The sequence below is a fragment of the Hyaena hyaena genome, unplaced genomic scaffold, assembly GCF_003009895.1.
Source record: "Hyaena hyaena isolate Hyena2069 unplaced genomic scaffold, ASM300989v1 scaffold_16, whole genome shotgun sequence".
Lineage (NCBI taxonomy): Eukaryota > Metazoa > Chordata > Mammalia > Carnivora > Hyaenidae > Hyaena > Hyaena hyaena.
The window spans coordinates 1,339,789-1,355,053 of record NW_024080650.1 but is presented as its reverse complement, the minus strand read 5'-3'; the positions used below and the strand labels follow the sequence as shown (position 1 = coordinate 1,355,053).

The following is a 15,265-nucleotide window of genomic DNA, read 5'->3' as shown; positions in this document are numbered from 1 at the left end:
AACATTCCAGGCAGAGGAAACTACACAAAGGCCCGGGGAAGGCAAAAGCTTAGGGTGTTCAAGGGACAGAAGTGATTCAGATGTGGCTCTTGGGAAGAATGCAAAGAGGACAATGGTTAAGATAAGGCTGGAGGAGGTCAGCAGTGGCCAGATCATGGAGGGTTGGATAGGAAAGCTTTTAAATTTTATTCCAACGGCAATAGGGAGCTATCGAGGGTTTTAGAGAAATATGATAACGCAGTCACTAGTTTTATAAATCATTCGTGCTGTTCTGTTAAAAATGTATTCGAGGTGGGCAAGTGGGAATTTGGGGAAAGCAGGTAGCAGCTACTATAGCATCTGGGCAAGACACAAAAGGTGGCTTGGCCTGGGGCAATAGCCTAGAGCCGTAGCAGTGAGGTCAGAGCATGAAGAACAGGCCTGAGGTAGAGTCTGCAGAAAGAGCCAAAAGGACTCGTTGCACTGGATGTGAGGAGGGAGGCAAAGGGAGGAGCTGGTGCCATCTGGCCTTGTCCTTAAAGGTACCCACCTTCAAGGTGGGCTTATGGGTTATGGGCTGTTTAGAGAGATGGGAAGGCCGTGGAAGGTCACATTTGGGGAGTGCAGTCAGGGTTCTGGGTCATCCATATGAAGTTTTCACACCTATGAGACATCCAGGATACCCTAACTCATCAGCTAGGTGACTAGCTAGAGAACTGGTGAGTCTGGTGACAAAATCCGCTACTTAAAATCATGAGAAGAAAAACGATGTACATTTCAGATCAGTGTGTTTATAAATTAATGCTTGCTTTTAAAAATCAGAAGAAAGAATGAGGGCTGGGAAGATAGGTAAATCATGGGGAGTCAGGAGAGAGGAGGGGCTGAGGACAAAGCCCTGGGATCCCCCAACCTTTAGAGCTGAGGGAAAGAGTTGTCCCCAAAGACAACTAAGGAAGGGCTAGCCAGCGAGGGAGGAAGAAAACCAGAAGTCAAGAGAGGATACTCATTCTAGAAGGAGAGATCAACAAGACTTAAGGGGGGGAGGTCAAGGAAGACCTGCTTGTGGGGGCGTGGAAATCACTGGAGACCGTGACTGGGGTAGTTGGCGGTGAAGTGGTCGGAGGAAGGCGGGCCAGGTGGGCTGAAGGGCCAGAGGGATGTGCTCCAGAGGAGCCAGTGCAGACAGCTCCTTGAAGAAATTCTGCTGTGAAAAGAAGTAAAGAAGTAGATCTGTAGGGGCGCCTGGGTGGCTCAGTCAGTTGGGCGTCCTGAGCGTCCGACTTCAGCTCAGGTCATGATCTCATGGTTCGTGGGTTCGAGCCCCGCGTCGGGCTCTGTGCTGACAACTAGCTCAGAGCCTGGAGCCTGTTTCAAATTCTCTCTCTTTGACCCTCCCCTTCTCACACTGTCTCTCTCTCAGAAATAACTTTAAAAACGTTTAAAAAAATAAAATAAAAGAAGTAGATCTGTAGCTGAAGGAGAATGAAGATGAAGGCAGAAAGCAAGCAAGCAAGCAAGCAAGCAAGCAAGCAGCAGCAGCTATAAATGAGGGGAGGAGGGTGTTAAGGCATGTTCTTATCCTGTTGTGAATCTGGGGAAAAGGAAGCCACTTCTAACACTGGAAAGAGGGGAAGTAATGGAGAGGATGGGACAGAGAGCAGACCACCTTGGAGCCGAGTGGAGGCATGGGCCTGTGGCGGCAACTGGGACTCTTCCCCCCCCCCCAAAACAAGGGAGGGGGCAAACGTGGGGCCTTCACTGCACACACCTTCCGATGCATGCCTACTCAACCCTCCATCCGTGCCCACTCTAACGATCCCTGGGGCACCTGCCGTTTTTTTGCTGCTTGCTCCAAACACCAAGTTGCCCCCCAAGGACTGGCACAGACTGGAATGTGTCGCCACCAGCAGGTTCTGCAAACAACCTGTGGGCACATCTTCCCATTCGTGCCAGCCTGCACTTATCGCGTCCGAGCTGTGCCTCTTCCTAGCGCTAGCTCTGTGGGGGTCCACCGGCCCTTCACCTGCCCTCCCAGAAGCCCAGCCCCGGACCCCCAAGGCAGTGGCTTCGCCCAGCTCCTCTCCCAAAATGAGCCCTCAACACACCCTACCCCTTTCCCAGCCTGGCTCCCTATTTGGCCCTCTGGAGAGAGCTGCTCCCCGCCCTGCCCGCCCCCCGCCCCCGAGACCACCCCGACAGCCGGAGGGAGGGCGGCCCAGCCTCTCCCCGAGTCCCGGTCGTAGCCCCGGCTCCTTCACATCTGTCCCCAGCGCCCACCCCCTGGACCGACCGAGTCGCCGCGGGGCGCCCGCGCCAGGCTTTGTCTGCGCCCACCGAGCGCGCCCGGCGGGCGCCCGGGGCTCTCCCCTGCTGCACACGGCCGGGGGGGTCCGGCCTGCCCTCCGCCCCCGCGCGCTGGCCTGGCCGGCGCAGCCCCTGCGCCGGGATCACCGCACCCGGCCGGGCCACCGCTTCCCCGGGCGCGAGCGAGGGGGCGCGGCGCCCACCGCAGTCCGCGAGCCTCCGGCACCGCCGCGCACCCCAGCCCTCCCGCGCGAGCGCCGCGCTGGCCGCCGGAGCCCCGGACCGCCGGAGCCCTCTCGGCCGTTCGGAGCCCCTCACCTTCCCGCGGCGGCCGCAGCCCCTGCCGGCGTGAGCGAGGGCCGGGGGCTCGGGACCGGGGGGGCGTGGGGGGGGGGTGCAGGGGGCCTGGGGAGCGGACGCGCGGTACCTTTCCCTGCTGAGCGGGGGAAGTGAGTCTGTGGCGAGCGGCGCTCCAGCCTCGGCCTCCTCCGCCTCCCCTCCTCTTCCAGCCGCCTGGCTTCCTCCTCCAGCCGCCGCCGGGACCGTAGGGGCCCGAGCCAGCCGCCGCGGCCTGTGTGGGGCCCCGCTCCGCCTCGCGTCCCCGGCCCACCCCGCCAGGTCCGCCTGGGCCCGGCCCCCAGCTCCGCCTCGGGGCGGGGACGCGCGGAGCTCCTCCCCGGGCCCGGCCCCCCGGGAGCGGGGAGGCGGGGGCCGCCGGAGCCGAGGGCCCCCGGGAGCAGAGGCAGGGGCCGCCCCCGAAGCCCCCCGCCCAACCCTCCGTCTCTAGCTGGGCGCCAAACGTACCCACGCATCCCCAAAAGGAGAGTAGCCAGCCCCGCCCTGCCGGCCCTGTGCTGGGCGTAACTCGGGTCAAGGCTGCTTGCCAGGCGACCAGCAGAGCCAGGGCGCGGGCCTCAGTTTACCCGCAGAGTTGGAGGGAAGGGGCGCCCCTCTCTCCTCCGGAGCTACCTTCACTCCCGCAGACCCTTCACTGGATCTCGGGGTCAGAGGGCTTGTCCCCAGGGGCCGCCGCCGACCTCATTTTCTCCCCAACACCAGTGCCTCCACTGCCACCGCCACTGCTACCACCCTCTGCCCCGCCTCTGAGACCTCCGCACCTCAGTCTTCAACCCTAGACAGTAGGGGGTTGGGGCAGGGCGCACTCAACACCGCCACCGCCAGTCACTGCGCAGCCCACTAAGTGGAAGTGGCCTCTGTAAGAAAATAGCTTTCGCCGGTACCCACTGCCTCATCTTCGATTTAATAAAAAAACCGAAGCAAATAGGTGTGAGGGTCACTTTTTATTCTCTTTTTTAAAAAAATCATAGTTATTTGGAAATTACTTGTTTAATCCCCGTTTGAGATTCTGCAAGCCCTGCTCTGGTCCCTCAGAGTTTTCATTTGTGCTCGTTTGGGGCAAGGACACGTGGTGTCTGATCATTTCCTTCTGTGAACATCTCCAGGGCTTCCTGGAGCTGACAGAGACCCAGTCCAAGGGGTGGAAGCCTTGGGTGGAAGGCAGGCCCCTGCCCTGAACTGTCTTTCAGAGTGAGGAGGGTGCCGCACCTGACCTCCACCCAACAGGGGCCAGCCAGCCCCAGTGCAGAGCATAGGTCCGCATGAGGGGGGGCCAGGAGAGCAGAGGTGACCCTACAGAAAGGTGTTTGATGCACCCCTACAGGAGGGACCCACTGAGCGTACTGGTTACAGGGCAAGGACATAGTGCGTTTAAGGTGAAGTTTCTTCTCAGCAGAAAAGTCTTTGTCCTTGCCCAAGCTAGTCCCTTCACCTAGAAAACCTTTCTGCCCCAAACCCCTGTGCCCCCCTTGGAGTTCAATGTCACCTTCCTTGGCGAATCCTTCCCTGTCACCAAGGAAGTAGAATGTTTCTGAGTAGACTCTCAGAATTAGATCTCCTGGGTGTGAATTCTGCCTCCATGTGGCCTCCCTGTGCTTCAGGTTTCTCGTCTGTAAAATGGGACCAATAAATACCTACTCCAAAGAGTCATTGGACTAAATTAAAATGCTAATATGGACTTGACAGATTACAAATAACAGAAAACTACTCAGAATGTCCTGGTGTAAGCAAATACGACACATATATGCTCACATAACAGAAGACGCCAATGGTCTGACAGATCTGCATACCAAGAGGTTTACAAAATATCAAGATTTAGTCTTCCTGTCCTTATTTCTCTACTGTGCTCCTTGCTGCAGCAAGATGGCTGCCAGCAGCTACTGTAACAACCATCCTCACAGCTCAAGCCCTCACTGCTTTCAGCTGTCCCAGCAAAAAGCCAAGTTTCACCAACTTGGCTCTGCTGGGTCACATATCATTGGGCCTGAATCACATGCCCAGCCCTGGAGTCGGTCCCATCCTAACCACAGGGATGCGGAGTGAAGAAGGGTGATGTCAGGACACTGTTTACAATTAGAAGGTGAATGGACCCAGAGCTGTGTGCCAGGCACACAGATAATTCACACACACACACACACACACACACACACACACACTTGGCCATTGTTGAGAGACTTCATCATGTTTCAGGGGTGGTCAGTACCTTTTGAGCATCCTTTTTGTTTGGGGAACTTTCTATGCACATGAACCCTGCACCCCAAAAATGCTCTTTCCTAGTCTCCTCTGCAGCTAGAGTGCTGGCATCACCCAAGCCCTGCAACCAGACTCACCCCTGAAGATTTTATGTGGAAGTGAGCAATGTGAGGAGACGGGCGTCACCCAGAATCCCGTCAGGAGATGGTAGCAAGGACGGCACTGGGAGATATCTGGCTGTAGGGACGACTATGGCAGAAGTGCCAGAATACTGCTTGAGGACATTTCAGTTGTCTCTTGCTGCATAACAAACCACCCTTGAAACTCAGTGGCTCAACACAATGATTTCGAACTTCTCACAACTCTTTGGGTTGACTGGGCTCAGCTAGACAGCTCTTCTGCTGTGTGAGCGGTTGATTAGGGACAGCAGCTGGAAGCTTGACTGGGTCTGGAACAATCCAAATGGCTTCTCTCTCCATGGGACCTCTCCTGCAGAATAGCCTGGACTTCCTTACAGCACAGCAGCCGGGCTTCTCTCTGGGGGGAAACGGAAGCTTCCAGGTATCTTGAGACATAGACCCGAAAGTGCCATTTCATTATTTCTACCACAACTTATTGGCCTGAGAAAGTCACCGAGCCAGCCCGGATTCAAGGGGAGGGTAAGTGGACTCGCCTCTCTGTGGGAAGAGTGCAGTGTGGTATTGGTTTGGAGGCTGCTGCAGGAGAGTCCCACAGAGTAGACAGCTTAATCAACAGAAATGCATTGTCTCACAGATTTTGGAGGGAGGGAGTCCAGGATCAAGGTGTCTTCAGGTTCGCTTCCTTCTGCTACGGAGAATCTGTTCCAGTGCTCTCTCCCAGCGTCTGGTGCTTTGCTGGCAATCTTTGGTGTTCAGTGGCTTCAGATCCATCACCCCAATCTCTGTCCTCATCTTCATCTCCTCACAAGTTCCCCCTGTGTGCATGCCCCTGTTCTGTGTCCAAATTCCCCTCCTTATAATCCCCAGTGGATTAGGGCCCATTTTAATAATTTCACTTTTACTTGATTATCTCTGTAAAGACAGTATCTCCAAATAAGGTCGTATTCTGAGCCAATATATGTATGGGGGAGACATAACTCAACCCATAGAAAATGAGCACACAGGAGTACAAGCAATCCTTGGTAGCCATTTTACAGATAATCCATTACAAAGCAGAAGCCCCAAGGAATACCTCTCTCTTACCTTCAAGAATGGATTCCTAGGGTACACAGTTTCGTATTTTATTTTATTTTATTTTATTTTATTTATTTTATTTTATTTTACTTTGTTTTGTTTTGTTTTGTTTTGTTTTGTTTTAGGGCACCTGGGTGGCCCAGTCGGTTAATCGTCCGACTTCAGCTCAGGTCATGATCTCACAGCTCATGGATTCGAGCCCCGCATCAGCCTCTATGCCAACAGCTCAGAGCCTGGAGCCTCCTTCTGATTCTGTGTCTCCCTCTCTCTCTGCCCTTCTCCCACTCGCAATCTCTGTCTCTCTCTCAAAAATAAATAAAATGTTAAAAAATATATTTTTTATTTTATTTCTTAAAGAGAGTAAGCTAGGGAGAGGCAGAGGGAGAGAGAAAGAGAATCTTAAGCAGGCTCTATGCCCAGTGTGGAGCCCAACACAGGACTCAATCCCACGAATGTGAGATCATGACCTGAGCTGAAATCAAGAGTCAGACACTTAACCGCTTAACCAGCTGAGCCACCCAGGCACCCCAGGGCCTGGAATTTTAAATGTTCCTTACAAATCCCACCACCACCACCACCAGCTACTTAGGGTACAATCTATTTCTCTATATCCACCCCCACCACAATCCAAGGGAGCCTTTGGAGCCTGATTGGTGCAAAGTGGATTAGAGCTAAGAAGGTTCCCCATTGCTTCCTCCCAGAACAACAGAGAGAAGGAGGTTAAGCTTAGGCACCTGTGAGGCCTTGAGCGAGTTCGGCAAAAGGTCCCTTTTGTCGTCCTTAAAATGCGGGTGATGATAGGAACCTGTGGCTCAGGGTTGTGGTGAGGATTAAAAAGAATAAGGGAGGGGCGCCTGAGTGGCTCAGTTGGTTAATCATCCAACTTCGTCTCAGGTCATGATCTCATGGTTCGTGGGTTTGAGCCCCGCGTCAGGCTCTGTGATGACTGCCAGCTCAGAGCCTGGAGCCTGTTTCAGATTCTGTCTCTCTCTCCCTCTGACCCTCCCCTGCTCACGCTGTCTCTCTCTCTCTCTCTCTCACTCACTCTCTCTCAGAAATAAATAAAACATTAAAAAATATATTTAAGAAAAGGATAAGGGATATAAAAATCAATGTCCAAGCCATCAGGCCTCCTCCAGATGTCAGTAGTTATTAGCATCAGTCTCTGCCACATTCATACAATTGATTTAGACTCCGTTTTGTGGTGAAACATTAGTAAAACGCTGATCACAGTCAGACTTCACATGTGTGGAGCATCGTATGGTTTACAAAGCACTTCCACACCCACCACCCCAGGGAGAGGTCAGAGTAACAGAGAAGGACTTTAGGAAAAGTACTAGTTAAAAGACATGCTGGCTTCTGTCATAAAGAGACCCAAGAATACACTGGTTCAAACATAACAGAAATTCATATCTTACCTCCACAACAAAGAAGTTTTCCTATTTCAAAATGGCTTCCCTCCACCTTGTGATTCAGGGATCTAGGCTCATTCCAGCATTTGCCTCCAACAACCATCAAGGTCTTGTATTCATTGGCACAAAGCCAGCAGAAGAAGAAAACCTTGGCTTGAAAACTAACATTACTTCTACTCACATACCATTGACCAAAACCAGTCATGTGGCCACACCTAACTACAAGGGAGGCTGGGAAATATGTGCTAGCTGTGAATCCAGGAAGGGTAGAAAAGTGACTTTTGGTGAACAGCCAGCAGTCTCTGCTATGAGGAAGTTTTTAAAAGTTCTAGAAGGGACGGGGCATGCATCCCCAAAGAAGGATCATTCATTCCCAAGGAGGATATAGTGAGTAGACCCACTGGCCACAATTCTTCACTTCTGTAGTATTTTGCATCCGTATTCTTGCCACAGTTGAGGCAGGCGGGGTGTATCTTCCCACCTACTGATGTTAGGCTTGAATGTGTGGCTTTCTTTAGCCAACGAAATGGAATAGAGGGGCGCCTGCATGGCTCAGTCAGTTAAGCACCCGACTTCGGCTCAGGTCATGATCTCACAGTTCATGAGTTTGAGCCCCACATCAGGCTCTGTGCTGCAGCTCAGAGCCTGGAGCCTGCTTCGGATTCTGTGTCTCTGAGTCTCTCTGTTCCTCCCTTGCTCATGCTCATGCTCGGTCTCTCTATAAACATTAAAAAGAAGAAAGACGAAGGAGGAGGAAGAGGAGGGGAGGAAGAAGAAATGGAATAGAAATGGTAGTGAGTCTGTTTTGAGCCTCAGATTTAAGGATTCCTGCATGTTTCCACTTTCTTCTTGTGCTTTCTCCACCTCTATTAGAAACATTCCCCTGGATAGCTACTGCCCTTCAGCCTGAGGCTGCAGGAAGAGCCAAACTACCTCAGACCGTATCTTGAAGCCCCTATCTGATCTAAGCCTAGATCAGCTAACATGCAGCCAACCTATAGAGGCATGATCGCAGCACAGCCAACCCAGCCAGCAAACACATGAGAAATGAATACTAATTGTTGTGTGAGGTTGTTACACAGCACTATTGTTGCAATAGCCAACAGATAAAGACAAAGAGCAACTTCACTGGCCAGGCTTTTCATAAGTATGTCAAGTCCATGTGACTGAAGAAAAAGTTAGAAAACAAGAGACTACGTGGCTTAAAACCAGACCTGCGTAGCCATACAGCAAATGAAAATTGCATCTGAAGTCAAGCACACTGTATACTTCTGCCTGTCCTCTCCCCATATCCTGACTGGTGTCCTTAGGTTTCTCCACCAGGACAGGAGTACCTAATCTTCAGCCAACATCTTTGGGTGCTGTATGGTTGTCCCAATGGAACAATGATGTATCAATGGAAAGACACTAACAAACCCAGGCAAAGAATGCAAGTTCCATCATTGCGGGTAAGCCTGCTTTGCACACCCAGAAGTGGGATACAGTGAGGCAGGCTCTGGTGGAGAGATTAGCACCCTTGGCCTTCAGGTCCCCACTGAAGGAAGCCAGCTGCTGCTGAGACCCCCCCTCAAGATGAGGCTCCCAACAAGTTTGCTAAAGCAGGTCTCCTCAGACTGCATCAAAGCACCTGTGAAAACACAAGTTCTGATTCAGCAGGTCTGGGACGGGGCCTGAGATTCAAGCTCCCAGTTGAATGCCACAGGTCTTCAGGCCAGATTTTGAGTAGCAAAGCCCCAAAGCAATGATATCAGTCTCAGCTGCACACTGGAATAACCTGGGAAGCTTTTAAAAGCACTGATGCCTGCCTCCCATCATGAAAGGCTCTGATGCAGGGGGCCTGCGGAGCCCCTGGGCACCCCAGCTATCCCAGTGTGTAGCCACTGTTCTAAAAGCCCCCTTCATTGTTTTCAGGGGGTATGTGCCATCTTGCCTCCTCTCCACTTTTCTGGAGTGTCTGGCTCTCCGTTTGCCCACCCTTTTGCCAGGTAAGAGAATTTAATGTTTTTAAGTAAAGTGATTCCCATGTTGTGAAAGAAGAGACAATTACAGGTGCCTGGGTGGTTCAGCTGATTGAGCTCCAACTCTTGATTTCAGCTCAGGTCATGATCTCACAGTCGTGAGATCAATCCCCAAGTCGTGTCTGGCTCCACACTGGGCGTGGAAACTGCTTAAGACGCTTGCACATACTCTCTCTCTCTCACAAAATAGAAGAAAGGAGGAGGAGGAGGAGGAGGAGAAGAAGAAGAAGAAGAGGAGGAGGAGACAATTAAACACATATGTTGGGGCGCCTGGATGGCTCAGTCAGTTAAGCACCTGACTTCAGCTCAGGTCACGATCTCACGGTTTGTGGATTCAAGCCCCACATCAGGCTCTGTGCCGACAGCTCAGAGCCTGGAGCCTGTTTCAGATTCTGTGTCTCCCTCTCTCTCTGCTTCTCCCCTGTTCGTGCTCTGTGTTTCTCTGTCTCTCACCAATAAATAAACGTTTAAAAAAATAAAAATAATAAAAATAAAACATATAAAAAGGTAACATAGGAACACAAAAATGGAGTCCTTTAAATTGAACAAATGTGACCTTTGAAAATCTCACTTTCCTGCCCTGCTTTTCCTCGTTCCCTACTGCACAGTGCAAACACCCCCAGGTCTTCATTCCATCCACTGGAAAGCCGGCTAACATGATGAGGAAGGTTTTAACTAATCCACACCAAGGGAAAATACATGGGAAATGTTTGCTTTCTAACTAGGATAATTTAATAGCTGTTTTATATCAAAACAAGGATAGGAACATGGAATTGAGCTTAAATTTTATGTGAATTTTTGAGGTGAAACCCCAGACTTCCAAATAATGCCGGGTTTGCCACTGATGGCCTCTGGGTGGGGTTGAGGGTAGGGGCCAACCTTTGGAGGACTCAGAAGGGTTGCCAGATTCAGCAAATAAAAATATAGGACACTCAGTTCAACCCAAATCTCGGACAAATAGATTGAGAGGCGGAATTGGGTGCCCCCAAGGCCAGGGGCTCTTCATCATGACAGTAGATATACAGTCAGGCCATGAGGCAGACCCCGGTGAGCTCCAGATGCCCTCAGGAATTCTGAGAATCCTCTTGAAGCATCAAGGGGCATCCGCCTAGACTCTTAGCTACTGTGGATTTGTTTGTCCTTTGGTTTTTTTGTTTGACAGTCTGTGTGGGCTTGAGCCCTGTGCTCAAAGTTTAGCAGGAGTCAGGTCCTGGGTAAACACCTGGAAGACAGAGAGCATCATGTTCCTGGCCTTGGTTCTGCCATACCTCTGTTTAAATGCCCATCACAACACCACCTGTCTCCCCACAGGTCAGGTGTGGGGACTCCTGCCCCTTTCCCCACTCATACCACTAACCCCAGGAAAGCTTGTTGATCTCCAGCCCAGTCCCGAACAATGCCACTGCATAGGATTTGGGGAAATCAAGAAAAACAAAGTAAAATGTGTGTCTCGAGTCACATGAATTAGGAGGGAAGGGCCCAATCAGGAGGGGCAGTGCCAAGGAGTTGTGGTAAAGAGAGATCCACTCCACAAGCCCTTCGCCTTCTCTGCTCCTCTCTCCCTCGTGTAGAAATGGGCACGCTGAGCAAGCTGCTTTCTGACACTCTTCTTCTGGGCAGTGCCCTTCTTGCTTCTGAGTCCTCCCCCCTCCTGAGGAGCTGTGTGCTGGACACTCGGCTTCAGCCGGGAGATCTTTTCTGAGCCCTGTGTTTGTGCCAAGCGTGCTGGGCCATGGACCTCAGCAGCAGAGGAGGTGACCTTGGCCCAGCTGACTGCCCCACAGCATCCCAGACATCAGAGCATCAGACTAGGACCTCCTGGCACTGGTAAGGCAGACTGACCTGGTCATGGCTGAGTGTGTATGCCTGTGCGTGTCAGCATCCTGGTCCCCACCCCACCCTGGGGGGCTGTGGACAACCTCACTGACCACAACGCACTGTGTCAGCAATAAGTAAACAGGATGGATTGATTGCAGCCTCCGTAAGCAGAGAGATGCCAGTCACCATCTAAACAGGAAAGAAAACACCCCGTGGGGAGAGGAGCCTTCACTATTCTCTGTGATGTAGGAGAGAAGGGGGAGGAGACAAACAGAGAAAAACAGATGGACACCGGAGTGAAGGAGAAGAAACACTGACAGAAAGAGAGAGTCAGACAGACCCAGAAAAACAGGCAGCACCAAAGCCAAGGGTCGGGAGCTGCTGTGTTTATACCAGCTGCTCTGTGCCCCCCAAGGTGCCCCACAGGTGCCCCTACTTGCCAAGGTCCCCTGCCTTGGGCCAGTCTCTCTGCATCTGACCTCCCACCCTCCTCCCAGGGAGGCTTCCCGCCTCCTCCTCCAGACCATGTTCAGACTACAGCTTGTCCTAGAAATCATCAAGGATAAACCACCCCCAGGGCTCCCTCTCTTTTGCTCAGAAAAGGTCCCAAGTGTGTCTCCAGCCAGATAGATTCCCAGAGGCTCATCTTCTCTCCTCTTGGGTCACTGCTGAGTCTCATCTTGTAGGATACATGATCTCTCCCATTTTCAGATAGAGACACTGAGCCCTTTGTGGGTCCTCCCGAGGCCACCCCCAAATGAGGAACATATTTTGCCTCCTGCATCTTAGCCTTTCAACCCCCATCATCCTTCCTGGTCCACTGATTGCTGACCTTTCTCCGCCTGCCCCACCCCCTGCCGGGTCTTGAGGGGAGCACCCAGGGCGGGTGACTCAGGTAGGGGGTGGCTAGGACTTCCCACTTCGTGGGAGGAGCCCTTACCCATGAAACAGACCATCCTCTGAGTCACTAGGAGATCCTGGAGGTTGGGAGAAGCTGATTCATCCTTGTCTCTATTTTGTCAGGGAAGGAAAAGGCCTCACACAGAGGGGAATGGCCAGTTCATCGTTCTTTTCTCCCACATAATTGAAAACTGCAGTGGAGCCATGTGGAAAGATGGAGCAGGCCCTAAAAAGGCCCTTGTGACAACCCTAGAAGACATGACATGGGGAGAGAAAGGAGAGTCCGGGGGCCTTTCAAACCGCTACAGGCAGGAAACTCAATATTCAAATTTAGATTTGAAAAAAAAAAAAAAAAAAAAGTAAATTTGAAGAACGTCGTTTGTCTCGCAAAATAATCGTTCGTTAGAAAGCTCAGAGTTCCTTTAAACAGCATTCCATGCCGGGCAGTTCCCAGGGTTTTAGATCAGTCAGGGAGCTCACAGCACTGGGAACGGCGGCCCTTCTTACCTGCAGGTTGCGGGTCGTCGCCAATGCTCTTGGTTCCTTCACTCCAGCTCAGAGCCTCTCAAACTTCCAGAATCACCTGCGGAGCTTGTGAAAAACACAGGTGGCTGGGCCCCACCCTAGCGCTTCTGATTCAGTCGATTTGGGTGGTGCCCCATCATTGGCATTTCAACAGGTTCCCAGGTGAGGCATGAGCTGCTGGTCCGCGGAGCACACTTTGAGAATCACGACTGAGTGAGCCCCAACTGCCTGTGCTCACGGCCAGGGAAAGCCACTTGACCTTGACCTCTCCACTGGTCACCCCTTCTGTCAGGACCACAGGGCTCCACAGGGCTCTCCGCCTGGCCTGCCGGCCCAGCGAACTTCCTGAGGGAGGGTGTGGCCTTTTCCCACCTCTGTCATGATTGTTGCCACCTTCTCCTCTGTCCCCAAACCTCCAACAGCCCCCCCCGTGTGCCCAGCTCAGCTGGTGCAGAAGCAAACGCCATTCCCTTCCCACCACCAGATCTTCAGACCCGTGCGCCCGGGGCACACCCTCTCTCCCATGCTTCTCAGAAATGGAAGACGTGCAGGCTCCCACCTAAGACCCTGCACACCACCCAGTGTCGCTCCTCCTTCGGTTCTCTCTTCACCCCTACGTCTTTCCTCACCGCCTCTCTTTTGGGAAGAGTGGACCATTCCCATGAGCACACAAACATTCTCCAGCATCCCTCATCTTTTCAAAAATAAAAAAGGTGGGGGTGGGCAGGGCACCTGAGTGCCTCAGTTGGCTGAGCCTCGGACTCTTGGTTTCCACTCCGGTCATGATCTCACAGTTTATGAGGTCGGTGAGATCACACCCTGCATTGGGCTGCGTGATGACAGTGCAGAGCCTGCTTGGGATACTCTCTCTCCCTCTCACTCTGCCCCTCCCCCGACTCATGCTCTACGTCTCTCTTTTATAAAAACTAAAAATTTATTTTTAAAATACATTTTTAAAAAGGGGGGGATGAGCCGCCCTAGACCACCTCATCTGCTTCTAGCTACCACCCCCCCATTCCTCACCTAATGTTCGCAGCAAAACTTCTTCAAATTATTGAAAGTTCCCGTCCCTGCTCCCACACTCCCGGCACACTTTTTTCCACCTCCCTTTCCTAGCACATCGCTGGAATCCCACAGCTCCCACCCAGGGAGTCTCTCAGTCAGTCTCTCAGAAATATTCCAGACCACTGACCACTGCCTCCTGCTGGGAAGACCTTCTGCTCTTGAAACTGCCTCTCCTCCCCTCCCCTCTCTCCAGCCCCATGGCTTCGACATGATGTCTGCTAATTCTGCATCTACAGCCCATGATCACTCTCCTGACCTTGGATTTTATCAAACTACCTTTGATCATGTCAAACACAACATGCCCAAAACAAAACTTTTGATTTCCCCTGACCAGTTTGGGGGTAAAACAAATTTACTGGGTTTTTTTTTAAGTTTGTTTATTTATTTTTGAGAGAGCGTGAGGGAGGGACAGAGAGAGGAGAGAGAGAATCCCAGCCAGGCTCCTTGCTGTCCACACAGAGCCTGGCAGACCATGGGATCATGACCTGAGCCGAAATCAAGAGTCAGACTTTTAAGTGGCGGAGCCACCCAGGCGCCCCCAAAATTTACCATTTTTGGTAAATGCAGTTCAGCGGCATTAAGTACATTCACAGTGTTGTGTAACCATCACCACTACTCATTTCCAGAACGTTTCCATCATCACAAACTTAAATTCTGTACCCATTAAATAATATTATTGATTATTCCCCACCACCACCCTCAGCCTTTGGTAACCACTATTCTGCTTTCTGTCTCTTTGAATTTGACTATGGTAGGTACCTCTTATAAGTGGAATATTTATCTTTTTGTGTCTGCCTGCCTACTTTTTCCTCTCTCACATTCTGCCATCCCCCAATTGCCCAAGAATACCCCCAACAAATAAACCAAAGGTTGGCCAGCTCCTCTGATAGGGTTTCTGAGGTGTTCTTCAATTTTTTTTCAAGTATATGTTTTGTTCTCTAAAGTTTAAATATGTAAAATAAAACAGCCAAGAAAGACATAACACCATGCCCCTACTTCTCAAATTTATCACCGTTGACATTTTTATGTCAACTGCTTTGTCATTTTTAAATACAAGAAATAAAGCATTAGGATTCAAACTATAAACTTCTTTTAACTCTCACCACCAGAGACAACAATAGGTAAATTAAACATACATTGTCTAGCCGATTTTTATAGTGCACATTTAATCTATATTTCATCTAATCTGAGACACCATCAGTTGTAAGATGCACTATTATTTTAAGCCCCACTTAAAAAGAAAAACACTGTTGGGGCGCCTGGGTGGCTTAGTGGGTTAAGCGTCCGACTTTCGCTTAGGTCATGATCTCGCGGTTCGTGGGGTTGAGCCTCGCGTCGGGCTCTGTGCTGACAGCCAGCTCAGAGCCTGGAGCCTGTCTCAGGGTCTGTGATTCCCTCTCTCTCTGACCCTCCCCTGCTCACGCTGTCTCTCTCTCTCTCTCTCTCTCTCTCCTAGAAATAAAATAAAAAACATTCAAAA

At 51.4% G+C, this 15,265-nt stretch overlaps 1 protein-coding gene across 5 annotated transcripts in view; it reads right to left on the bottom strand.

The window, feature by feature from the left end:
• Positions 1 to 15,265, bottom strand: part of SMOX (spermine oxidase) — a 68,685-nt gene that overhangs the window by 35,820 nt on the left and 17,600 nt on the right. The window contains exon 2 of one of the 5 annotated variants that reach the window (XM_039224225.1): positions 12,703 to 12,786. The exons of 1 other annotated variant lie outside the window; for it this stretch is intronic. The gene's annotated coding sequence lies outside the window, so the exon portion shown is untranslated. Of the gene's footprint in view, positions 1 to 2,710; positions 2,867 to 7,465; positions 7,769 to 12,702; positions 12,787 to 15,265 lie in introns of those variants that run through there. 3 more of the 5 variants (XM_039224223.1, XM_039224208.1, XM_039224231.1) reach the window with 3 other exon arrangements.